General features: G+C 48.4%; 1 protein-coding gene across 1 annotated transcript in view; it reads right to left on the bottom strand.

Annotated features, from left to right (window-relative positions):
- Nucleotides 1-27,670, bottom strand: part of LOC147125344 (mitogen-activated protein kinase kinase kinase kinase 4) — a 407,092-nt gene that overhangs the window by 207,204 nt on the left and 172,218 nt on the right. The window lies entirely within an intron of this gene.

Raw genomic sequence — 27,670 nt, forward strand, 5'->3', positions numbered from 1 at the left:
GAGGGTAAGTCTCCAGCAGCTATGCTTTTAAAAAGCAGTCGCAAGGCCTGCTTTTAACATGGTAATTGGTGAATTAAGTAAAATTAAAACATTTTTTCCACAGGTTTATTATTTTTAAATACTTTAAAGAAAGGTAAGTTTATTTTTAGCCCTGTTAGAAACTGTAATTAATTTTTTCAAAAATTTAAATTATTGTTTAAAATAGTTATTTCATGTAATTTATAGTTATGTTAAAAATGTGATTTTTTAAAAATGTATTTGAAGTTTTAGTTATGTTTTGGGGCTGAATTGTATTCATAGATTTGACAGGTCTTCCTGTCAAATCTATGAATACAGATTCCCTGCTACCATTGGCTCTCCATGGCCCACGTGATCCCAGGGGACGCTTCAAACTAACTGCACCCCTGGGATACGCAAGCACTGCGCGCTGGTGTGGTAAACCACTGTTTGTATTCCTGTTTGTCCTGTTTGTATTCCACTGTGTACATGCCTGGACATGCCTCGGCTGACTCCTCCCACAGGTCCTAGTATAAAGGTGACTGCTCCCCAGCCCTTGGTATCCTGGACCAGTCGACCACTCGAGGCAGACCTCCATTCTGTTGTTAATAAAAGCCTTTAGTTACTCTTCTAACTCTCAGTCTTTTATGAGTAATTGATAGCGCATCAATTTTATTAACAACATTTTTATAATGGAGAAGATCCTCACACCAGCATGCCTGGACTTAGATCATCGGGAGGCGGACTCATCCACCAAGTTTACTCACTGGCTTAAGTGTTTCGAAAAATTCCTGACCGCCTCCGAAGCAATCAAATCGGACGAGGACAAACTGGATGTCCTGACCTCCAAAGTGAACCACCGAGTGTACTCGGTCATCCAAGACGCGACCTCGTACGCGGATGCTATCAAGCTCCTCAAGGACCAGTACACGCGCCCAGTGAACGAAGTGTACGCCAGGCACCTCCTGGGGAGTCGTAAACAACAACCTGGGGAATCGACCGTGGAATACCTTCAGGCACTGTCTGTGCTTGGCCGGGCCTGTGGTTGTAAGGATGTAAAGGCCGCCGTGTACACAGAGGAACTTATCCGGGATGCTTTTGTAGCGGGCCACAGATCCAATTACACACGACAGCGACTGTTGGAGCAGAGTAACCTCGACCTCAACAAGGCCTCTGAACTCGCACTATCGTTGGATGCAGCCTACCAGGGCATGGATGCCTACTCCTCTGCACCGTGGACGCCGCGGGGAATGACAGCCTGGGACACGGTAGGACCGCCTCATAGCGCCGTGCCACCCCAGCCACACCCCAACAACGGCCCAACTACCGCAGCAGTGTCCCAAGGCCAGACAGCAGTGCCCCAAGGCCAGAAATGCTACTTCTGTGGCCAGGCAAAACACCCCAGAGCGCGCTGCCCGGCGAAAAACGCGATCTGCTCGGGCTGCGGGAAGAAGGGACACTACGCTAGCGTCTGCAGGGCCAAAGCCACCCCGAACCCCAGCAGCGCCGTGTGTGGGCCATGCGGGCCGCCATTTTGGACCTCCCCGGCCGTGTGCGAATCACCGGTACAGCAGCCATTTTGGACGCCTCCAGCCACATGGGGATCATGGACGCCGCCATCTTGGACGACAGCCGGGACGCAGCAGGCCCCCGACACCGCCTCATCTGATACCTGCAGCGACACACCGACCCCTACGCTGGCATCCGTTACACTGGACCAAGCGAGACCGCACCAACTGGCCAGTTCCACAATGGACATTAAGGTAAATGGTCACGATACAATCTGCCTTTTTGACTCTGGGAGCACGGAGAGCTTCATCCACCCCGACACGGTGCGGCGTTGCTCTCTCCCAGTCCTGCCTGCGCAACAGCGGATTTCTATGGCCTCCGAGTCCCAGTCGGCGGACATCGGCGGCTACTGCGTGGTGACACTCGTAGTAGACGGGACCGTGTACGATCATTTTAAACTTCTGGTCCTGCCTGACCTCTGCGCTGCCGTCCTGCTGGGGTTAGATTTTCAGTGCCACCTTAAAAGTGTTACAATGGCGTACGGTGGACCCCTACCCCCACTCACAGTCCGCAGCCAGCAGCTTCCAAATTGCCCGCCGCGCACCAGGTGCAACCTCTCCACACTCAGAGTCACCCCCCCACCACTGTTTGCTAACCTCACCCCCGACTGTAAGCCCATCGCCACAAAGAGCAGGCGATACAGTGCCGGGGACAGGGTTTTCATTAAAACCGAAGTGGAGCGGCTCCTGAAAGAAGGGATTATTGAGGGCAGCACCAGCCCCTGGCGAGCCCAGGTTGTGGTCGTTAAGACCAGCGAGAAGCAGCGCCTGATCATCGACTACAGCCAGACAATAAATCGCTACACCCTGCTGGACGCCTACCCACTCCCCCGTATAGCTGATATGGTCAACCAGATCGCGCAGTACCGCGTCTTCTCGACCATTGACCTGAAATCAGCGTACCACCAGCTCCCCATCCGCCCTGAGGACCGCCAGTACACTGCCTTTGAGGCAAACGGCCGCCTCTATCACTTCCTTAGGGTTCCCTTTGGCGTCACCAACGGGGTCTCCATCTTCCAAAGGGAGATGGACCGGATGGTAGATCAAAATGCGTTGCAGGCCACTTTCCCATATCTGGACAATGTGACCATCTGCGGCCGTGACTTGCAGGACCATGACGCAAACCTCGAAAAATTCCTCCGCACCGCCCAACTCCTAAACCTGACATATAACAAGGAGAAGTGCATATTCCGCACAAACCGCCTCGCCATCCTTGGCTGTGTTGTGGAACACGGAGTCATCGGCCCCGACCCCGACCGGATGCGTCCCCTTATGGAACTTCCACTGCCCCACTGCCTCAAGGCCCTGAAGAGGTGCCTAGGGTTTTTCTCCTATTACGCCCAGTGGGTCCCCTACTATACGGACAAGGCCCGTCCGCTGATCAACTCCACCTCTTTTCCCTTGACGGCAGAGGCCCGCTTAGCCTTCCACCGTATCAAGGAGGACATTGCCAAAGCCACCATGCACGCAGTGGACGAATCCATCCCCTTCCAGGTGGAAAGCGACGCGTCCGACTTTGCCCTGGCCGCTACCCTCAATCAGGCGGGGAGACCCGTGGCCTTCTTTTCACGAACCCTCCAAGGCCCGGAGACCAGACACTCCGCTGTTGAGAAGGAGGCCCAGGCGATTGTGGAGGCTGTGCGTCATTGGAGGCACTACCTGGCCGGAAAACGATTTACCCTGCTCACTGACCAGCGTTCAGTTGCTTTTATGTTTAACAACAAGCAGAGGGGCAAAATCAAAAATGACAAGATCTTGAGGTGGAGAATCGAACTTTCCACCTACAACTACGAGATCTTGTACCGGCCCGGGAAGCTAAATGAACCCCCGGATGCGCTATCGCGTGGCACCTGCGCCAGCGCGCAGATCGATAGACTACGGGTCCTCCACAATGACCTCTGCCACCCGGGGGTCACCAGGTTCTTCCACCTCATCAAGGCCCGCAACCTGCCTTACTCTATTGAGGAGGTCAGGACCATGACCAGGAACTGCCAAGTCTGCGCTGAGTGCAAACCACACTTTTATAGACCAGACAGGGCCCACCTGATAAAAGCCACTCGCCCCTTCGAGCGCCTGAGCGTTGATTTTAAAGGGCCTCTCCCCTCCTCCGACCGCAATGTGTACTTCCTCAATATTATTGATGAGTACTCCCGTTTCCCGTTCGCCTTCCCCTGCCCGGACATGACCAGTGCCACGGTCATTAAATGTCTGAACAACCTCTTCACCCTGTTCGGCTTCCCCAGCTATATCCATAGCGACCGGGGCTCATCGTTTATGAGCGACGAACTCCGTCAGTACCTGCTAACTAGGGGTATTGCCACAAGCAGGACCACCAGTTACAACCCCCGGGGGAACGGACAGGTGGAAAGAGAAAATGCGACAGTTTGGAAGGCCGCCCTGCTAGCCTTAAAGTCTAGGGGCCTTCCAACCTCCCGCTGGCAGGATGTGCTCCCCGATGCACTCCACTCTTTTCGGTCACTGCTCTGCACTGCCACTAACGCCACCCCTCATGAGAAAATGTTTGTCTTCCCAAGGAAGTCCACATCAGGGACATCGCTACCGCCATGGCTGACGTCCCCAGGGCCGGTCCTACTGAGAAGACACGTGAGGACCCATAAAACGGACCCCCTGGTCGAGAGGGTCGATCTCCTCCACGCCAACCCCCAGTATGCTTACATCGCATACCCGGACGGGCGGGAGGACACAGTCTCCATAAGAGACCTTGCACCCTCGGGGACCACAGTAACCCACTACCCACTACCACCCCCCCCCACGATCCGATATCCAGCCCCAGCAGACGGCAGGCCTGGGCCCCGCGACCCGCTCGACATCTACGAGGACGACACGCCTGTGCCACAGCCTACGCTGGACTCGACGCCGGAAGCTTCACTACCCCTGCCGTCGCCACGCCGATCACAGCGGCAGACAAGACCTCCGGAGAGACTCCAATACACTAACTTTTAATACACTTCACCCCGCCGGACTCAATTTTAAACAAGGGGTGAATGTGGTAAACCACTGTTTGTATTCCTGTTTGTCCTGTTTGTATTCCACTGTGTACATGCCTGGACATGCCTCGGCTGACTCCTCCCACAGGTCCTAGTATAAAGGTGACTGCTCCCCAGCCCTTGGTATCCTGGACCGGTCGACCACTCGAGGCAGACCTCCATTCTGTTGTTAATAAAAGCCTTTAGTTACTCTTCTAACTCTCAGTCTTTTATGAGTAATTGATAGCGCATCAACCGGCAGTTGGAGTAGGCCCAGGATCAGAATCCCACGCGGGCCCACAGCACAACAGCCAGTGCGCTAGGTAAGTGCAGGTTGGAGGCTTGCAACCACGGGAAGCTCCCGACCCGAATTTCTGGGCTACTATTCCCCTCACCCATGGAGACTGAGCTGGCTAAACTGTGAATGCTGGGATGTTAATCGCTGTTAATTCAGGAGGTACACTTAGACAAGATGGGAACACCCCATCATCCAGGCAACCCAATTCAGTCTCCAGGCGATGAAGATGACTGGGGTTCGAGATGTGGCATGGGAATCTGAGTCCAAATACAATGCCATCCAAAACATTATTTTTAGTAACTTCAAGATGTACCTTTAATTGTTAAAAGCATTTAATCCATCAAACACTGACATCACATTCCTTAAATGTTTCTGTTTTCTTATAGTCTGATTGGGAGGAGTTCAAAATGATGAAGGCATTTGACAGAGTAAATAAGAAGACACTGTTTCCACTGGCTGGTGGGTCCATAACCAATGGGCACAGATTAAAGATAATTCGCAAAAGAGCCAGAGGGGAGATGAGGCAAAAAAAATGTTTACGTAGCAAGTTCTTATGATTTGCCTGAAAGGATGGTGGAAGCAGATTCAATAGTAACTTTCAAAAGAGAATTGGATATATTCTTGAAAAGGAGAATATGCAGGGCTATGGGGAAAGAGCAGGGGAGTGGGGCTAATTGGATAGTTCATTCAAAGACTAATGGGGTACCGCAAGGATCAGTGCTTGGGCCTCACCTATTCACAATCTACATCAATGATTTGGATGAGGGGACCAAATGTAATATATCCAAGTTTGCTGATGATACAAAGCTGGGTGGGGATGTAAGTTGTGAGGAGGATGCAAAGAGGCTTCAAGGGGATATAGACAGGCTACGTGAATGGGCAAGAACATGGCAAATGGAATATAATGTGGAGAAATGTGAAATTATCCACTTTGGTAGGAAAAATAGAAAAGCAAAGTATTTTTTAAATGGTGAGAGATTGGGAAATGTTGGTGTTCAGAGGGACCTGGGTGTCCTTGTACACGAATCACTGAAAGTTAACATGCAGGTACAGCAAGCAATTAGGAAAGCCAATGGTATGTTGGCCTTTATTACAAGCGGATTTGAATATAAGAGTAAAGACGTCTTACTGCAATTATATAGGGCCCTGGTGAGACCACACCTGGAGTATTGTGGACAGTTTTGGTCTCCTTACCTAAGGAAGGATATACTTGCCATAGAGGGAGTGCAACAAAGGTTCACCAGACTGGTTCCTGGGATGGAGGGATTGTCCTATGAGGAGAGATTGAGTAGACTAGGCATATATTCTCTAGAGTTTAGAAGAATGAGGGGTGATCTCATTGAAACATACAAAATTCTTACAGGGCTTGACAGGGTCGATGCAGGGAGGATGTTTCACCTGGCTGGGGAGTCTAGAACCGGGGGTCACAGTCTCAGAATAAGGGGCCAGCCATTTAGGACTGAGATGAGGAGAAATTTCTTCACTCAGAGGGTGGTGAATCTTTGGAATTCTCTACCCCAGAGGGCTGTGGAGGCTCAGTTGTTGCGTATATTCAAGACAGAGATCGATAGATTTTTGGATATTAAGGGAATCAAGGGATATGGGGATAGTGCAGGAAAGTGGAGTTGAGGTAGAAGATCAGCCATGATCTTATTGAATGGCAGAGCAGGCTCGAGGGGCTGAATGGCCTACTCCTTATGTTCTTAAGAGCTGGCACAGGCACGATGGGTGGAATGGCCTTCTATGCCGTATGATTCTGTGACTATATGATTCTCTTTATTTACTAGCTACACCTTTTACTTTATTTTCTAACTTAGTCACGAAACAGTTCCCAAAGTCAGCCATGTTTGCAAATTTCAAAACATTTCCAGCAACAACCAAAACATAATCCAAAAATGCTGCCGCCTAATTGCAAGAAAAAGTACTTGTGCGCATGCCTGATACTCGTCCCAAAATCAAACCACGAGGAGCTCTGACTTACGGACAGCAGTTGATGGCCACGTTTCATTCTTACGCCTGACTTCCTAACATTCAAAATGCTGTTTAATTGTGGTAGATTTTAAATATCGTGAAAATTTCATCAACTAAACTCACAGTTAAAATTGAGAAAATATAAGTCGAGCTGGTGAGATTCAACGCTATATAAAAAAGAACGGTTTGTATTTATATACCGCTTCTCTCAACCTCAGGACGTCCCAAATTGCCTAACAGCCAATTAAGTACTTTTGAAGCGTGATCACTGTTGTAATGTAGGAAACGCAGCAGCCAATTTGCGCACAGCAAGCTCCCGCAACAGCAATGTGATAATGACCGGATAATCTGTTTTTTTTAAGTGATGCCGGTTGAGGGATAATTATTGGCCTGGACACCAGGAGAGCTCCCCTACTCTTCTTCAAAATAGTACCACGGGATCTTTTACGTCCACCTGAGAGGGCAGTCGGGGGCCTTGGTTTAACATCTCATCCAAAAGATGGATGCATCAGCTTTGTGAGGTATCCAGTCAAACATGGCTGTCATTCAGATTCCGTGCATTAAATTATCTACAGCAGAATTGGTTATGTTTATAATGATGTCTACATGAGCGCTAAGTGAGCTAATTATGAACCCCATAAGGACTAACAAAATCTTCTGTGAGCCTTTAGACTATTCCAGCCTCGCTATTGCTCTGAGAACTTCAACATGCTAAGTTTTAACAACTCAACTCTTCGATGAGATCTATCAGTTGGCAAAAGCAGTTCAGTAACATTAATACAAATTCTGGTCGCCATATTATAAAAAGGATATAGAGGCACCGCAGAGGGTGTAAAAAAGATATACAAGGATGATACCAGAAATGCGAGGTTATATCCATCAGGAAAGGATGGGAAAGAGAAGGTTGGGGGGTGACCTGATAAAGATTTTTTAAATTATGAAAGGTTTTGATAGAGTGGATACAGAGAGAATGTTTCCACTTGTGGGGAAGAGCATAACTAGAGGCCATCAATATAAGATAGTCACCAAGAAATCCAATAGGGAATTCAGAAGAAACTTCTTTACCCAGAGAGTGGTGAGAATGTGGAACTCGCTACCACAGGGAGTGGTTGAGGCAAATAGTATAGATGCATTTAAGGGGAGGTTAGATAAGCATATGAGGGAGAAGGGAATAGAGGGTTATGCTGATAGATTTAGATGAGGAAAGACGGGAGGAGGCTCGAGTGGAGCATAAACACCGGCATGGACTGGTTGGGCCGAATGGCCTGTTTCTGTGCCGTATATCCCATGTAATCCTATGTAAAGGTGTGCCTACACACACATTTTAGTATTACAAGATAGAAATATGTATGCTCCCTGTGCACCAGGAGCGAAGGCAATGTAAAGGGCAATTTTAACCGACCCCCACCCAGCACAAATGGGTTACCCGCAAAGTTAACATGGCCTCGGAAAACTTATCGCCTCGCTCCTGGTGCATTGCCGCCCAGCGCCACTGTAACTGGGTTTGTTTTTCGGCTGTCAAGCAGCAGATTCATTAATACTTGCAGACCGTGGTCCGATGATGTCACTAGGACCTCATGATGTCATTCGGAACACAATGGCATTTTAACTGACTGAGCAGGGGTGTCTGCCGCTGCCGGCCCGCTCGGTGAAACCTGTCGGTGAAGGAGCGGAGGATCTAAAACTTACCTTTCCGGGGCCAAGAGGAGCAAGCGTGTTCCTCCGGGCCCCACAAGGAGAGTCTGGGCCTTTGCTTCCCCAGACCGCCCCCTTCCACCCCTCCTCCCACCCCCATTCCCACCTGCAAGTCCACCACCCCTCTGATTTACCGGAGTGCCGGTGTGCTTTCAACAAATGGTAATTCCTGAGACACACAAACTTCAATAAAACATGTATGACAAAGGGCAGGATTTTCATTGGGCCGTGGAGACGGGATTGGGTGCGTGTGGGGGGGTTAAAATCCCGAAATCAGGGGGCACGAACCCATCCCGCCCCCAACCCGCCTCCATGCCCGTTTCAAAGGAGGCGGATACCCGACCCGCACTGGGACCCGCCTCCCCGAGGCGGGAAGGTGATTAGTGCCAATTAACTGCCTGTTAACAGGTAGTTAACAAGCAGTTTTTAGCCTAATCACTATTTTCATTCTTGAAGTGTGGGATTCCCGATGGCTCCAAACCATGCCAAGTTAGCGAGGCAGGCCGTCGGGCTGAAAGGCTTGGCGGGGTCGAGATGTCCGGTGTTCAGGTGAGTCATGGGTGCATGAATGCAGAGGTAAGTGTGTTTGGTGTGTTTAAAGAAGTTTTACTTACCTTTACAGCCTTCCTTCCTCAGGTCTCTGGAGTCCCTCATCTCACCGGCATAGAAAGCAGAATGGCCGCGATCTGTCAAAAATTGCAGCATTCAGCTTTCTGTTCCGGGGAGATCTCTAAATCATCCTGAGAGGAAGGAATTAACTTGGAGTACAGATTGTCAGTGTTTGACAGCTTCAAACAGCTGTGAAACACTGATATTTCATCTGTCAAAAGCTCTTGACAGATGAAATGTCAATCTGTGATGCCACCTGTTGCCAGGTGGCCCTTAATTGGCCTGCTGAGCCCGCTGGGCGGGCTCAACAAGGTCAATCAAGTGAAAACCACGTGAGTTGGCTACAACTCGGTGGAGGCGGGACTACAACCCCGAAAGTTGTAGTCCCGCCTCCTCAATGAAAATCCAGCCCAAAGTATTTACGGCACAGAAACAGGCCATTCGGCCCAACAGGTCCATGCTGTGTTTATGCTCCACATGAGCCTCCTCCCTCCTCTCTTCATCTCACCCTATCAACATATCATTCTGTTCGTTTCTCTCTCTCGTGTTTATCTAGCTTCCCCTTAAATGCATTTATGCTATTCGCCTCAACTATTCCTTAGCGCATTACACGTTCTAATCACTCTCTGGGTAAAGGATTCCCTATTGGATTTATTCGTGACTATCTTATATTTATGGCCCCGAGTTCTGATCTCGTCTGCAAATGGAAACATTGGGCTAAAAATTCGGTATCGCCGCGCCAGGTCTTTAGTGCCCGAAATTTTGCGCTCGCCCGGATTCCCGTAGCGCCCGTCTGAAATTCAGTTGCGCCGCCACAAGACGGAGGCGGGCGCTATTGCAGGGTTTGGCCGCCTCGTTTGGGGCGATGAAAGTCAGTTTCAGGCGTCCAGCTGCCGCTGCGGCACCCGATGCGGTGCGGCAGGCTGGGGTACTGCAGGCCTCCTCCTTCTCTTAAGGAGGAGCTGCCTGCAGCCGTGAGATCGCTGCTGGATTCCCCCGGCAAATGAGCCCGGCACCACGGAGAAGTGCCGGGCTCGCGGGAGTCAGACACCAATGCCGCGGGGGGGTGGTGCAGGAGTCCGGGGAGGGAGGTGCAGCCAGGCGGCCGCCGGGAAAGCGGCCGGCCGCCCCTCCACCTTTATGCGCCGGCCTCTCGGAGCTGCAAGGCACCGTTTTTCAAACGCTGTTTGCGGCCGCTACGGGCGAGGCGGCCGCAACTGAATTTGGCCATCGGCACGGAATAGCATTGGAACCGGGGCGCTGCGCACACCGATGACATCATCGGTGCCGGCGCAGCGCTACCGGCTAACGCCGATGTTAGGGACCAACTGAATTTCGGGCGCTAAAAAACTTCCGGCGCAAACCACTCTATAGCCAATAAGTGGGCGCAAACGCGACTGAATTTCTAGGCCATTATCTTTATGTCTACCCTAGCAAACCCTTTAGCAGACCTCTACCAGGTCACCCCTCAGTCTTTTTTTTTCTAGAGAACTGAGCCCCGGGCTGTTCAATCTTTGTGTGTGAAAGGAAATAGATAGGAGCAGCTTTGATCCATTAGGGAGCAAGTAGAGATAATCCCATATTTTTTGGCTGTTACTAATAACAAATTCTTCTTGGTTATTCCGTGCGGCTGGTTTTCAAGCACTGAAGAGCCGGTTTTCTGAGTTTGCCCTACCAGCTGTCCGCATGTGATGGGCAGTGGAAGGTACGATGTTGTCCATGACATTCCCTTCATTCATTTTCATGCACAGGAACTCTCAGGCAGCACTAAGCCCGTGGCTTTCTGTTAGCCACGGGCCAGTAGGAACAGCTCTCTGCCAGCAGTGTGAGCTGGGGCCATCACCCTGACATCTACAGTTGGAAGCTCCTCCTTCGGTACAAAGTTCAAAGCTTCTTCATATGCTCTACATATGATGAGTTAAATCCTTCTGCCCACTAGAATATTGCTGCAACCAGAGTAAAACCAAGGACACATGTGGAGTTATTTTATCAGTCCATCACTCTTTTCTTCTGCAATCCCATGCACCACAAAACATAAGCCTTGCGCTTTGCATTTTTTTCTCGTGATTCATTATTTAAGCAATGCTACATAAGTGGTCTATTTTTAATCCTTTGCTCATCTCTTTTCCTCAATGAGAACGGATGTGGAAAAGCAACAAAGTAAACATGTTGGCTTTTCGTCATGCTGAGTGACGTAAGAAAACTACGAGGCACTTGGTCTAAGCGTTAAACAAAGCTTTAATCAACTGTTTATCAACATGTAGGTCTAGTTGTGTCCTTCACTAGTTCCTGTTAAAGAATGTCCTGAGCAAGCTGGGCCCATGCCCGAGTATTTATACTCTCCCTGGACAGCGCCACCAGCAGGACGCCCAGTATTACTTCATAAGTCATTTCCACATGAATGACAAGCTTCATGTTACTGAGTTTTTAAAATCTTCTTCCTTCCAACTTTCTCCTTTGCTTTCCTTTCCTTAAGGCAGTGACTCTTTGCTGAAGCATTGCTCCACAAGTTGTGGCTCACCCTCTGAACGCCATCCGGGAGGGCAGGAAAGTGGAGTTGAGGCCAAAATCAGATCAGCCATGATTTCATTGAATGGTGGAGCAGGCTCGAGGGGCCGAATGGCCTGCTCCTGCTCCTGGTCCTATTTCTTATGTTCTTATCCACTATTCATGCACGGGCCTTGGTGACAAGCAACCTCTTGTCTTGATGTCATGGCTTTTCTTCGATTTGCTGTGGATTTACCTTTCCTATATTGTTGAGCACCTTAGTTCTGAGTTCCCCGTGCCTCTTTTTAACAAGAAACAACAATTTGCATTTATACAACACCGCTAACATAGAAAAACAGCACAAGGTGCTTCACAGAAGGCAGAGTGAAAATGGATACAAAAGTGAGCTTAGAAGGGCTGAGCAAAAGCTTGGCCAAAGATATGTTAAGCACAGCATCTACAAATGCCCCTTTGATCTCCTTCAATTTCACCCTCGGGCATGGTATGATGCAAAGAAAAGTGCAGAAGAAAGTGTTCATCCTGAAATGGTGAAAAATCCAACTGTTCCGGCCCGTCTCTCCATACTTATGTGTTGTCCAGCCAGGTTCAAGTGTTTCGAGGCTCTCGGCTAGTGTGTGGGTGTGTTTCTTCCATTTTTCATGTCTTTGTGCACATTACACATTACCATCGATCGTAACTTGAACAGGGACTGGCAGAAGCTCTGCACAAGAACAGCCATATATCCATTATAAGACCACCACTGGCCTGAACTGAAGGCTCCGAATCCATAACCATTTCACAAGTTTATAATACCTTTTAACGGTGCGGTACTAGACCCATTATAGTAAATTCTGCATGATGAATGTACTGGAACTGATCGCAATAATAAATTTGGGTGCCAGCCTATCCCCAGTCATAACTGAGTTTTGCCTGAAATCATTTTTCTCTCAGATTTAATCAAAGAGTTCTCCTGGGAGTGCGACTCAATCCATTCTCTTTCTGTCAGTGTCTGTAAAAATCAGGTTCCACTCTAACTCCAGTATCCCATGAAACATCCATATTTTATCGACTTGTGTTTATCACCTCAGAACTATCCCTGTAACCCTCTCAATGTTTGCCTGGATTATCCATGAATTACATTTTGTCATTTGTCATTTCTTTTAAGGAGAATTATGTGAGAATTGATGAATTTGAAGCTTTATCATTGTTCTATAAATATAACCATGCACAGAATTGCTCAGGATTCCATATTTGAAACGAGAACGTGATGACAAGACTGCCTACCTTCAGATGAGGCGTTAAACTGAGGGTGGGCAGTCTTACGCAGGTGGGTGTAAAAGATCCCATGGCACTATTTCGAAGAAGAGTACGGGAGTTCTGGCCAATATTTATCCCTCAACGAACATCACTAAAACAGATTATCTGGTCATTATCAGATTGCTGTTTGTGGGAGCTTGCTGTGGGCAAATTGGCTGCTGCGTTTCCCACATGACAACAGTGACTACAGTTCAAAAAGTACTTCATTGGCTGTAAAATGCTTTGGGACATCCTGAGGTCATGAAAGGTGGTAGATAAATACAAGTTCTTCCTTTCTTCTATAACTCCATGCATAGAACTGAAATATCGGCCCAGAAATTCGGGTCTCCACGGGTGAGTACACACGGGGTACTCACCCGTAAGCCCAATGGAACTGCCGGTTTCCTGCATGCACTGCGCATGCGCGGGAAACCGGCACTTCTGTTCCCCTGAAAGAAGGGGTTCAGAGTTCGAACGCGTGCGCAGGTGAGGCTGTGCCTGCGCATCGAACTTACGCTTTTTTTGCAGGTTTTCCCGGGAGGGTAAGTCTCCAGAAGTTAGACATATAAAAAGCAGTTGCAAGGCCTGCTTTTTACAAGGTAAGTGGTGAATTAATTAAAATTAAAACATTTTTTCCACAGGTTTATTATTTTTAAACACTTTAAAGAAAGGTAAGTTTATTTTTAGCCCCGTTAGAGAATAAAATTATTTTTTCAAAAGTTTAAATTATTGTTTAAAATAGTTATTTCATGTAATTTATAGTTTATTTAAAAAATGTGATTAAAAAAAAAGGATTTAAAGTTTTAGTGATGTTTTGGGGCTTATAGTATTTATAAGTTTGACAGCCCTTCCTGTCAAGCTTATGAATGAAGCATTCCCTGCTCCGATTGGCTCCCCATGGCCCACGTGATCCCAGGGGACGCATCGAACGAACTGCGCCCCTGGGATACGCAAGCACTGTGCGCCGGCAGTTGGAGGAGGCCCAGGATCGGAATCCCACGTGGGTCCACAGCTCAACGGCCGGCGCGCAAGGTAAGTGCAGGTCGGAGGCTTGCACCCGCGGGAAGCCCCCGACCCGAATTTCTGGGCCATCATTTATTCTTAATGGCCCATTCATGTGCTGTGGAATTCCAAAGCCTTGATTGTTTTGCCTCTTTGCTCTGAAACTACATCTACTTTATCTGCATTTGAGTTACACTTCCTTAATGCTGTGTTCAGATTGAGGTTTTAACATGAGAGGCTGCTGGATTGGTTTTCACTTTTCCTCTGTAGTAAGCTCAGCTGTAATGCTTGAGATACATTCACGGAGTGTCCTCAGGTGTGTCTTCCTTTTGGGGAGCATGATGGGAACGAACGGGCTAATATTTTTGCGTTTGTGGTGCCGGGGGCGGGTGGGGACTTTGCCAGCAGGCCACGCATGTTAGGAAAATCGAGAGCAGCATTCCCAACATTCGTGGTCAATGGGTGAGGAATCCAAACTCGGAAAAATCTGCCAGCCATTTACTATTATTCCCAGAATCAGTGGTCAGCTCAGCAGCCTTTAACCAGGGAATAACAGAACCTTCGGTCAGTAGCTGTGCTATCGTTGTCAGCTCCTCAAGTGATTTTTTCTCTCTATCCATTCTTGGGATGTGGGCGTTGCTGACAAGGCCAGCATTTATTGCCCATCCCTAGTCGCCCTGAGAAGATGGTGGTGGGCCGCCTTTGTAGTGGCGCTTCATGACTCTTACAGCCTTCTTGAACCACTGGTAGCGGTTTGATACAACAGAGTGATTTTCTAGCCTACTTCAGAGGGCAGTTAAGAGTCAACCGTGTTGGTGTGGGACTGGATTCACATCTCGGCCAGACCGGGTAAGGACGGCAGGTTCCCTTCCCTAAAGGGCATCACTGAACCAGTTGAGATTTTACGACAATCCGACAGCTTCAAGGTCATTTTTACTGAGACCAGCTTTTTATTTCCAGGTTTCTTTTTTTAAAACCGAATTCAAAATCTCAAACTGCGGTGGTGGGATTTGATCTCATGTTCTCTGGGTTGTTAGTGCGGGTCTCAAGCCCAAAGTAAGTGTGCTGGATTCTCCAAGGTTGGCGCCTTTTTAAAAAAAACATTTTTTAAAATGTTTCCCAGTTTTCTGTTGGCTGTGTCAGCAGCTGTCAGCACGAGCACAGATCTCACACACAGCCAAAAGGAGATTAATTTCATAGAATCATGGAATGGTTATAGCACAGGAGGCCATTCGGCCCGTCGAGCCCGTGCCGGCTCTCTGCAAGAGCACGTCAGCTAGTCCCACTCCCCCGCCCTTTCCCCCGTAGCCCTGCAAATTATTTTAATTCAGGTACTGATCCAATTCCCTTTGGAAAGCCACGATTGAGTCTGCCTCCACCCCGCTTTCAGGCAGTGCATTCCAGATCCCAACCACTCGCTGCGTAAAAAAGTTTTCCCTCATGTCGCCTTTGATTCTTCTGCAAATCACCTTAAATCTGTGTCCTCTGATTCTCGACCCTTCCGCCAATGGGAACAGTTTCTCTCCATCTATTCTGAAGTCCCTCATCCCTGGAACCATTTTTGTAAATCTTTTCTGCACCCTCTCTAAGGCCTTCACATCCTTCCTAAAGTGCGGTGCCCAGAATTGGACACAATACTCCAGTTGAGGCTGAACCAGTGTTTTATAAAGGTTCATCATAACTTCCTTACTTTTGTACTCAATACCTTTATTTATGAAGCCCAGGATCCCGAATGCTTTTTTAACTGTTTCTCAACCTGCCCTGCTCCCTTCAATGATTTGTGCACATATACCCCCAGGCCTCTCTGTTCATGCACCCGCTTTAAGATTGTACCTTTTAGTTTATATTGCCTCTCCTCGTTCTTCCTACCAAAATGTATCACTTCGCACTTTTCTGCGTTAAATTTCATCTGCCATGTGTCCGCCCATTCCACCAGCCTGTCTATGTCCTCTTGAAGTCTATCACTATCCTCCTCACTGTTCACTATACTTCCAAGTTTTGTGTCATCTGCAAATTTTGAAATTGTGCCCTGTACAACCAAGTCCAAGTCATTGATATATATCAAGAAAAGCAGTGGTCCTAGTACTGACCCCTGGGAAAGACCACTGTGAATTTTAGCAACTAAGTGATCTGGAATGAATTCAAACCGACTCCGATGAGAACAGTCGGCAGACTCTGAACCAACCTGATTCCAATTCACGAGAGTTGAACTTTTCTCAAAGTGCAGTGTAACATGACTGACACTCTCCGAGCCTTGAACTGCTGAGGTCAGGGCTTTGAGGTTTCCGCTCGACTGTGCTGGGTTTTTTTTTCGGTGCAATTCCAGATATCGGTTTAACTGGCGTAAAAGATCGCGGAATTTTAAAAGCAGATTGCGTTCGACGCAACTGGAGTTTCCATGATCTTTGGCGCTATTTAAAAAAAAACATCGCGCTAGAAGCAGGCCCCGCCCACAAAACTGGCCGGGCACTCCAGGGTGAATTAATCACCACGGGGAGCTTCGGCTAACTGCGCTCGTTGGCCGGGCCTTCGAGCAGGCTCCAAAAATTAAGCTGGATCTTTTGGGCGCACGGGCACTAATAGGAACATTTTAAAGGTTTGGGGGGAGAAATTCGGTATAGCCCTGTTTGGGGTGCCATTAGCGGCTGTGCGCAAAGTTTAGCGCCTGGCGCTAATTATCGCCTCCGACGGCAAACTTGGCTTCTATCGCCCCTGGAGGTGATTGGAGCGCTAAATCAGGCGCTTCACACCTGTCTTAAGGCGCAAAGGCCGAGGAGCGAGGCGCTACCTCACAGCGCTGGCGAAGCTCATGTGATGTCAATCAGCAATGGAACACAGACACACTGGCGCCGGCCAGTTCTTAAAGGGAAGTTCTGACGAATGGTCATCGACCTGAAACATTAACTCTGGTTCTCTCTTCACAGATGCTGCCTGACCTGCTGAGTTTCTCCTGCATTTTCTGTTTTTATCTTGCTCTCCATCCACATCCTGCTCATTGCAGCCTTGAATCTCGGCCTGAATCTCGACCTGGAGAGACCTGTACATCAAATCTGCTGGAAAGAACAATGGAGAGAACCAGGGAAAGAGCTCAGAGTGCAGCCCCCACAGTCTCTTCTAAATCGATACAAGGAAGGGCAAATCAAAACCAACCTGCAAAGTGCTGCTCAGTACCCAAAACTCCTTCACACAGCATTGAATCTCTCCAGAAGTCTCTCTCTCTCTCTCTCTCTCTCAGAATATGTGGTGCAAAAATGTCACCAACAAAAAAAGGCAGGAAGCGGTCGCCTTTAAATAGCGCTCCCCTAGTCCCTTTCTGACAGCAAAACGCTCCCCTCAACCTGTCGTTGCTAGCGGCAGGCGGTAAGGCAGGGGGCGCCACTCAATATCCGGTCCAGGGCGCTACCGGGGCGTTGCGCACTTGACTGACGTCACAATCTGCCGGCGCAGGAGATCGTGGCGGTAGTGTTTAGCGCCACCACAAAATGTCTAGTTAATTTAGCGAGTGGTGCAAACATCGCTGCGCCCGGGCGCTAGTTGCTTTGCGCCCCATTAGCGCCCTCTTAAGGCGCTAACGGGAGGCGCAAACAACTGAATTTTTCCCCTTGAAATGATTTTAAAATTTTTTTTACAAAAGTCCTGACCACTGTACCCCAATATAACTAGCAAATCGTTCTGTATATTTTTTTAAAGTTATTTTCAGTAATTTCAAATCTGGTTACTCACAGGTGGTGGATTGACACTCTGATTTAAAATGTTTATTTTTTGTGATAAACCAATTTTCAGCTGTATTAATCAAACTGCACCAGGTTACCGCTCTTAAATATCAAGGAATATACGTATTAACACGCTGCTCGTTTGCGTGGGTGTTGGCAGGTTGTGTGTTCGACGATATGCAAATGAATTTGAGTGGAAACACGGGTGTGTGGCGGGGGGGAAGGGGATGGAGTGGTGGATATAACACTTCTCCAAACAGGAGCAGTTTTGGGCTCCGGAATGGCCGATTGCGCCCAAAGCGGAAGAGTCTGCTCTCAGATTTTCCTTGAGTTCTTCTGCGTTATTCCAGCGGGCACAATGTCCATTCATCACCACTCTTCATGATTCGGTCCTCAACTGATTGATCCCATCAGCTGCTTTCAATCACAACACATACGACCAGGAATTTAGCTGCCAAAATCGCACTCTGTGCGTACATTCGACTGGTGCCAATGGCCAGTGTAACTGGAGATTTCCCACTAGCATCACTACACTAAGGGTGCGGACACTGTTACTGTGAGGGGATACGTTGCTAAATGTGGGTCGATTCTTCTTCAACTCAGAACTGGAAATACTAACTTACATTAGCTGTAGCTGTTTATATATTGTTGATAAATTACTTCATGGATCACGTATAAAATCATCCAGAAGCCTAGACTCCTATCTAATGTTGCCTTTATGTTGTTACTTTTGCATTGATGCCACTTGGTACCTGACGGTATAACTTTGGTATCAGATCAATGATCTGACTACCTGCTGCATTTTGGCTCAAGTGAGGCCACCTCCAATAGCTGACCTCACACAACGCTGGCGTCATACCAGGTACAGATTTACCTGGGTCCAGTGGGAAACTGTCTTTGGAAAAAAAAAAGAGTATCACTTGATGCGCTTTATAAATGTATGCAATCTCATAGTTCTGAATACAAGAACCCCCTTCTCTTCCCCCGTGCTCTCAAAAGATGCAAATATTGACTCTGAAATTGCGGTCGGAGGCATGCCTCTGGCGTACGCCTCCGAACCACGAAATGTTTCCAAACTTACCTCCAGGCTCCCAGGCTGTGGAGAGTTCAGGTCCTGGGCCTGCGGGCGTAGGCCTGTGAAAAGGCCCACGGATCCCAGGGACGCAGGCGGTTCGGAAGCGTCCCTGAGATCACGTGGGCCAGGTCCTCCAATCACAAAGGAGGATTTCACTGTAGTCATTTCCAAATGCAATCCCCAAATAACTAAACAATTTACACAATTCTAATAAAAAATAAATGTTCTGGTTTTCAAATTTAATTAAAAGTCCCTTCATTACACCAAATACAATAAAAATTTATATTTTTGAAAAGTAATTTTAAACATTTTAATCCAGGTCAATATTTGCATAAAGTAATTTTAAGTGTTTGTGCATCATTTTTAAATTTTTTAATTAAGATTTATATTAACCCTTACGCTGATGAAAGCAGGCCCTAAGCCTGCTTTTACCAGCCATAAGAGTTTCATGGGCTATTGCTGAGCAGTTGTTGGGCACATAGCCCAACTCTGCGCCAGCGATACTGATTTTACTTTCAGTTCGGATGATCTGTCAAGGCGAACCTTGCCAGATCGCAAGTTCCGGGTTTTTGTGCATGCACAAGCAGAAACCCGGAAGTTGCGGGGCCTTTCAGAAGCATCACGACGGCGTTCGAAGACACCGTAATTTCATTGATGCAGGGAGTGAGCCCTCTCCTGGCTGGGCTCAGGGAGGGACCAGGAGGTGGGCCGTCACAGTGTAACTGTGACCTGTGGAAGACCTCATCGGGGTAGGTGTAGCATTATGGCAGCCTTAAAGATCTGAAATGGAACATTCAATGGTAACCACCAAAGAATGCAGTAATACCCATAGCCCTGAATTTCCGATCGGAGGCTTCCTGCGGGCAGATACCTCCGATCAGAAAAAATTCTACGAACCTACCTGCTGGTTCCATAGGGCTTGCGATCCTGGGCCCCTCCTCTTCGAAATGCACAGAGGCTCACGGATCCCAGGAACGCATGAAATTTTTAAAAATATGTTTAACAGGGCTTAATATAACCTTACCTTATTGGACAGGGTTTTTAATTTATAAGTGAGTGATAAAATCTTATTTTTCTATTTTTTTAAACTCTTATGCTGGTGAAAGCAGGCCTTGCGCCAGGCGTAAGAATTCTATGGCCTTTCAGCGGGAGGAAGTTGAGCAAATAGCGCAACTTCTTGCCAGATCGCAAGTTCCGGGTTTCAGCGCATGCGTTTCGCCTGCCTAAACCCGGAACTTGTGCGGCCCCTACGGGCACGTGCGCAACTCATGGGGGTCGGAAATTCAGGGCCCAAATGTATCAACCTGGCACTGATCTTCACCGCACGTCAATTACAAGAGAAATGCAGGGAACAGCACCAACCGCTGTACATGACCTTCTTTGACCTCACAAAGGCCTTCGACACTGTCAACCATGAGGGATTATGGAGTGTCCTCCTCAAACTCGGCTGCCCTCAAAAGTTTGTCACCATTCTCCGCCTGCTTCATGACGACATGCAAGCCGTGATCCTGACCAACGGTTCCACCACAGACCCAATTCACATACGGGCCAGGGTCAAGCAAGGCTGTGTCATCGCACCAATGCTCTTCTCGATCTTCCTTGCTGCAATGCTCCATCTCACCCTCAATAAGCTCCCCGCTGGAGTGGAGCTAATTTACAGAACAAATGGGAAACTGTTCAACCTCCACCACCTCCAGTCCAGAGCCAAGGTCATCCCATCCTCTGTCATCGAATTACAGTATGCAATGACGCTTGCATCTGCGCACACTCGGGGGTCAAACTTCAAACTGTCATCAACACCTTCACCGAAGCGTACGAGAGCATGGGTGTGGTGTATGCAACCTGTTCCACCTTAAGAGAACTTAAGCCTGTTCCACCTTAAGAGATGTACTACTTTCTCTGGCTGCTGTATACGTAATACCGGTGGTGACCACCGGTATATAAGCACTGTGTAGTAATATTGTATTTAGTATAGTCCTGACCTCCAACCAGTAAAGACGTGTTGAACTTTAATCTTGTAGTCTGTGTTAGTAATTACAACTAGAACACACAGACTTAACAGTGGCGACGAGTCCGATTCTTACCCTGCGGCAGTTTATATCCACGGCGGCTTCGTCCACAGAGCGGACGTCGAAGAGAGGCTTCCACCCTCATCACCCTGCTGGAAGACACATCGCGCGGCAGACATCGAGAAACCAGAGTGCAGAAGACATCCTGAACTCGAAGCCTCCATCAGCGGCTGTCAGCTATCTTCTTTCTACCTCGGTGGTGGGTAAGCCAGGCAGCGACGCGACCAGAAAGTCGGCCGCGTTGGCTGTACAGACGGGGAGGGAAGACGGAGGAATAAGGGCGGTGAGATCGATCGCGACCGGAGATAAGGGCTGGGCCGCATTCGGGCCGAAAGGCGCAGCGCGGGGACATCGATCGTGGCTGGTGATAAGGGCCGGGCCGCATTCGGGCTAAAAAGGCGCAGCGTCTGGGGCAACTGAAGGCGTGAGAGCCGCGGTGAAGCGGAGACAGCGTCGGGGGACGGGTGAAGACCACCAAGCGCGGGAAAACCGCCATTTTGTAGGCGGAGGATGAAGACAAGAGCGGGAAGCCGCCATCTTGGATAAAAATAAAAATAAATTAAATTGCAACGATGCCTAAACATGGGAACATTAATACCTTTGATAGCGACATCGAAGATTGGGCCATGTATGTAGAACGCATAAAAAATTATTGTAAAGCAAATAAAATCCCAGATGAAGAGAAAGCACTAACATTATTAAACTTAATGGGTGCGAAGACATACGAGCAATTGAAACACCTTTTATCACCAGATGAACCGGCGGATAAGACGTTCGAGGAGATTGTTACTGTCCTGAAAAATCATCTAAACCCCACGCCGCTGATGCTAGCGGAACGATTTAAATTTTACAGCAGAAGGCAGCTGAAGGATGAAAGCAATGCTGAATATTTAATGGAATTGCGTAAGCTAGCAAAGTACTGTCAGTTTGGAACGAGACTGACAGAGGCGCTACGAGATAAATTTGTGTGTGGTTTATTAAAAGAAGATACACAAAAGCGACTGCTCGAGGAGAATGAGCTGACGCTTGAGAAAGCGGTCATTATGGCAGCAGCACACGAAGCCGCAGCGAGAGGCACGGCAGTAATGCAGCTACGGTCACCGGAACTCAGTACAAATAAATTGGGTTTGAGTACTGTAAAATGTTATCGTTGTGGAAAGACAACGCACAACCAGAACCAGTGTTGGTTTAAAAACCAAGAATGCAGAACGTGTGGCAGGCTTGGCCACATAGCTAAAGTATGCCGGTCAGGAAAGAAGACCAGCAACAAAAAGTCACCGCAAGGAAAATACATAAAGGTACACAAGGTGACAAAGAACAGTTCGACCGAACAGAAGTCAGATTCAGACGCTAGCAGTAATGAACTGGGTAGCTTAAGAGTACACAACGTTGGTAAGGATGCAGATCTCCAGACAATTTGGGTCACCCTTCAGATAGCAGGAGTCCAAGTAAAGATGGAATTGGACACTGGATCGGCATTGACGGTCATGAATAAGAAAGATTACAAAAGGTTATTCCAACATATTCCCCTACGGGATACCGAGATTATATTGAAAACATACACGGGGCAAAGAGTGTACCCCATCGGAAAGATAGAGGTAAAAGTGGTCCACAAGGGCGAAGAAAGCCAAGTAATGGACTTATATGTGCTACCTGAAGGAGGTCCACCACTACTGGGACGGGAGTGGATTAGGAAAATGAATATGGACTGGCACTCCTTGAAGGCACTAACGGTAGATTCCGGGGAAACAGATGTCAAACCTAAACGATTGTCCAAAATATTGGATGATGCTAAAGAGGTGTTCCAGCAGGGACTGGGAACACTGAGAGGAATTACGGCAAACATCAAGATTGATGAACATGCACACCCAAAATTTTTTAAAGCCAGACCGGTACCCTATGCAATACGACCTACTGTAGAAGCGGAACTGGAAGCGCTAGAACGTTCAGGTGTACTGTCTAAGGTAGATTGGAGTGAGTGGGTTACGCCCATTGTTCCCGTTATGAAACGTCCTTCGAGCAACAAGCCAGGAGAACCAGGGAAGGTTCGCATCTGTGGAGATTTCAAAATCACCGTTAATCCGGTGCTTCACACGGTGCAGTATCCGCTTCCGCGGATTGAGGATATTTTTGCTTCGTTGTCTGGCGGGAAACACTTCACCAAGATAGACCTGGCGCAGGCGTACTTGCAGATGGAGGTTGAAGAAGAGTCACGCCAATACCTCACGATCAACACGCATCGAGGTTTGTACCGGTACAATAGGCTGCTTTTTGGAGTGGCATCGGCTCCAGCAATTTGGCAGAGGGCCATGGAGCAGGTATTACAGGGAATTCCAGGCACACAATGTTACCTGGACGATATTCTGATTACAGGTGATGGTGATGAAGAACACCTCGCAAACTTGGAACTGGTGCTCAACAGACTGAAAGAGTATGGACTTAGAGTTAATCGGCAGAAATGTGAGTTCTTCCAGAAGCGGATCTCGTACTGTGGTCATGTCATTGACCGGGAGGGGCTTCATAAGTCTCCTGACAAGATAGAGGCAGTTGTAAAGGCTCCCGCTCCGGATAATGTCTCTCAGTTGAGGTCGTTTCTAGGATTGATTAACTATTACCATAAATTTCTACCAAATCTATCCACGGTACTGCACCCGCTAAACGCTCTTTTACAGAAGGGGGTACCATGGGAATGGAGCGAAAACTGTAAGAAGGCATTTTGCAAAAGCAAAGAATTGATCACCTCAGAGGAAGTGTTGGCTCACTTCAACCCGACACTGCCTATTCGGTTGGCTTGTGATGCTTCTCCATATGGTATTGGGGCAGTACTCTCACACAAGTTGCCAAATGGCACGGAAAGGCCAGTCGCGTTTGCATCCAGATCATTGACCTCCGCTGAGCGCAACTATGCGCAGATCGATAGGGAGGCTCTCAGCCTTGTATGGGGAGTGAAGAAGTTTAATCATTACCTGCAGGGCCAAAAATTCACACTTCTGACAGACCATCAGCCGTTGGTATCCATTTTTAACCCTAAGAAGGGTGTTTCAGTGATGACAGCACAACGTCTCCAGAGATGGTCCCTTTTCCTAGGGGCACATCAATATCAAATAGAATTCAAAGGTACGAAGCAGCATGGCAATGCTGATGGGCTGTCGCGCCTGCCACTACCTGAAGAAGAAGAAACGACGAAAGTTGACCCTGTTGAGTTATTTCATTCGACCATCATCGAGTGTTTACCAGTCACCAATGCAAGTATTGAAAGAGAAACCAGGAACGACCCGACACTGTCCAGAGTCTACGAGGTGACAGTGAAAGGATGGCCAACACGTGGTGATCCTCTGTTACCGGCATTCTCGGCAAGGCGAGACCAGCTGTCCGTCTGCCATGGTACTTTGATGTACGGGACAAGAGTGATTATTCCTCCCAAGTTAAGGGAAAGAGTTCTAAAAGAACTGCATGAAGGTCATCTGGGGGGAGTTAAGATGAAAAGTCTTGCTAGGGCTTATGTATGGTGGCCGGGTATTGACCAACAGATAGAGGAGTTGACGAAAAGCTGCGCTGGGTGCCAAAAAGTGCAAAATGCACCTCCGATCGCACCACTACACCCATGGGAATGGCCTTCAGCCCCATGGCAACGCGTACATATTGACTTTGCTGGTCCATTCATGGACTCCATGTTCCTAATTGCGGTGGACGCACATTCCAAATGGCCAGAAGTGATCAAGATGAATACCACTACTTCAGAAAAGACAATTGCGGTGTTAAGAACAATATTCGCAAGGAACGGATTGCCAGAACAGATCTGTTCGGACAACGGACCACAGTTCGTGTCGGAAGAATTCCAAAAATTCTTAAAGAAGAATGGGGTGAAACATTATACCTCTGCCCCATATCATCTGGCGACAAACGGGTTGGCCGAGAGATTTGTCCAAACATTCAAAAAGGCAATAAAGGCCATGAACAATGATCAGATTCCGCTACAGCACAAGGTGGACAATTTCCTAATGGCATATCGAAACGCCGCTCATGCAGTGACTAACCAAAGTCCTGCCATGATGTTTTATAACAGGAGGTTGCGGTCCAGGTTGGACTTGTTAAAACCAAATGTGCGGAGGGAAGTGGAAAACAAACAGTTCCGGCATATTAATAACAAGACCACTCGAAGTTTCGACGTAGGACAACCAGTGTTGGCAAGGGGCTATGGAAACGAAAAATGGCAGTCCGGAACAATTCGGGCCAGACAAGGACCTCTGATGTACACAGTAGATATTGGTAACAATGTGATAAGGCGTCATGCGGATCAACTGGTAGAATCGAGAGCAAGGGTTGAACCCATGGTTGCGACAGAGACAACTGTGGAAGACGTTAATGAACCTGAAGCATCTACCTCGGCAGGGAATGTACCTGATGATGATAACACCCAATGCATGGGAGACCAACTAGAGGAGTCACCTCAGCAACAGGAATCAGAGACCACTGAAAGGCGTTATCCAAACCGAATCAGAAGGCCTCCTGAGAGACTGAACCTTTGAACTGTTTATACCTGAAGTTATATATGTTATTATGTTATGTTAAATGGGGATATGACTGTTAAGCTAAAAAGGGAGGATTGTGGTGTATGTAACCTGTTCCACCTTAAGAGAACTTAAGCCTGTTCCACCTTAAGAGATGTACTACTTTCTCTGGCTGCTGTATACATAATACCGGTGGTGACCACCGGTATATAAGCACTGTGTAGTAATATTGTATTTAGTATAGTCCTGACCTCCAACCAGTAAAGACCTGTTGAACTTTAATCTTGTAGTCTGTGTTAGTAATTACAACTAGAACACACAGACTTAACAATGGGCCTTACACTAAACATCCATAAGACAAAGGTCCTCTCCCAACCTGCCCCGCCACACAGTACTGCCCCCCGATTATCAAAATCCACAATGAGGCCATGACAACGTGGACCACTTTCCATACCTTGGGAGCCTACCGTCAATAAGGGCAGATGTCAATGGCGAAGTCCAACACCGCCTTCAGTGTACCAGTGCAGCCTTTGGTTGCCTGAGGAAGAGAATGTTTGAAGACCAGGACCTCAAACCCGGCACCAAGCTCATGGTCTTCAGAGCAGTAGTGACACCCGCCCTCCTGTATGCCTCAGAGACATGGACCATGTACAGCAGGCACCTCAAAGCACTGGAGAGGTACCACCAACGCTGCCTCTGCAAGATCCTGAAAATCCATTGGCAGGATAGGCGCACCAACGTCAGTGTTCTCGCTCAGGCCAACATCCCCAGCATCGAAGCTTTAACCATGCTCGATGGATGGGTCACATCGTCCACATGCCCGATACGAGACTCCCAAAACAAGCGCTCTACTCGGAGCTCCGGCACGGCAAGAGAGCCCCAGGTGGGCAGAGGAAATGCTTCAAGGACACCCTCAAAGCCTCCTTGAAAAAGTGTAACATACACACCGACACCTGGGAATCCGTGGCCCAAGACCGAACAAAGTGGAGGAGAAGCATCCGGGAAGGTGCCGAACACCTCGAGTATCTTCGCCGGGAGCAAGCGGAAGCCAAGCGCAAGCAGCGGAAGGAGCGCACGTCAACCCAAGCACCCCACCCACCCGCCCCTTCAACCACCGTCTGCCCCACCTGTGACAGAGACTGTAGGTCCCGCATTGGACTCATCAGTCACCTGAAAAACTCATTTTTAATGTGGAAGCAAGTCATCCTCGGTTCCGAGGGACTGCCTAAGTAGAAGGATGTAAGAAGTCACACAACACCAGGTTATAATCCAACAGTTTTATTTGAAATCACAAGCTTTCGGAGCGCTGCTCCTTCATCAGGTGACGTGGAGAGATGCATATAGACACAGCTTATATAGTCAGAGAATAATGCCAGATGATTACAGGTAATCTTTCTAACTGCCATTTAACACCAGCAGCAACCAAGCCTCTCCCGGTACCACGGTTGAAACCACAGGGAAGTCCATCGTCAACTTGTCCGACCACACCCTTCAACCAGACGAAATTGAAGTTCTCAGCCGAGGGCTCAATTTCTGCCCCACCACCAAAATGGACCCCATCAGTCTCGCGGCAGACACAGAGGAATTCATCAGGAGAATGAGGCTCCGGGAATTCTTCCACAAATCCCAAGATGTCAGCAGCGAACCCAATGAGACAACCAATGATCCGGAACAGCAGACAGAGGGATCCGCAGTGCAGCAACCGAAGAAGAAAGAGTCAAATTGGACCCCTCTGGAGGGTCGCTGCCCTAAGCTTGACATGTATGCTCAAGCTGTCAGGAGATGCATCAATGCCAGATTCATCAGCCGCACTCACAAGACAGTCCAGAATGTCACCCGAGCACAACGCAACGCCATCCACGCTCTCAAGACCAACCGCAACATCGTCATCAAACCAGTAGACAAAGGAGGAGCCATCGTCATACAGAACAGAACGGACTATTGCAAAGAAGCATACCGACAACTGGACAACCAGGAACACTACAGACAGTTCCCCGCAGATCCGACCAAAGAACACACCCGCCAACTCAACAGACTGATCAAGACCTTCGATCCAGACTTTCAAAGCATCCTACGTGCTCTCATCCCACGTACTCCCCGTGTGGGAGACTTCTACTGCCTCCCAAAGATACACAAAGCCAACACACCCGGACGTCCTATTGTATCAGGCAACGGAACCCTGTGTGAGAACCTCTCTGGATACGTCGAGGGCATCCTGAAACCCATCGTACAGGGAACCCCCAGCTTCTGTCGCGACACTACAGACTTCTTACAGAAACTCAGCACCTACGGACCAGTTGAACCAGGAACACTCCTCGCCACGATGGACGTCTCGGCACTCTACACCAGTATCCCCCACGATGACGGCATCGCTGCGACAGCCTCAGTACTC

This window comes from Somniosus microcephalus, chromosome 1, assembly GCF_052327205.1.
Source record: "Somniosus microcephalus isolate GS21.2 chromosome 1, FLI_Smic_1.0, whole genome shotgun sequence".
Classification (NCBI taxonomy): domain Eukaryota; kingdom Metazoa; phylum Chordata; class Chondrichthyes; order Squaliformes; family Somniosidae; genus Somniosus; species Somniosus microcephalus.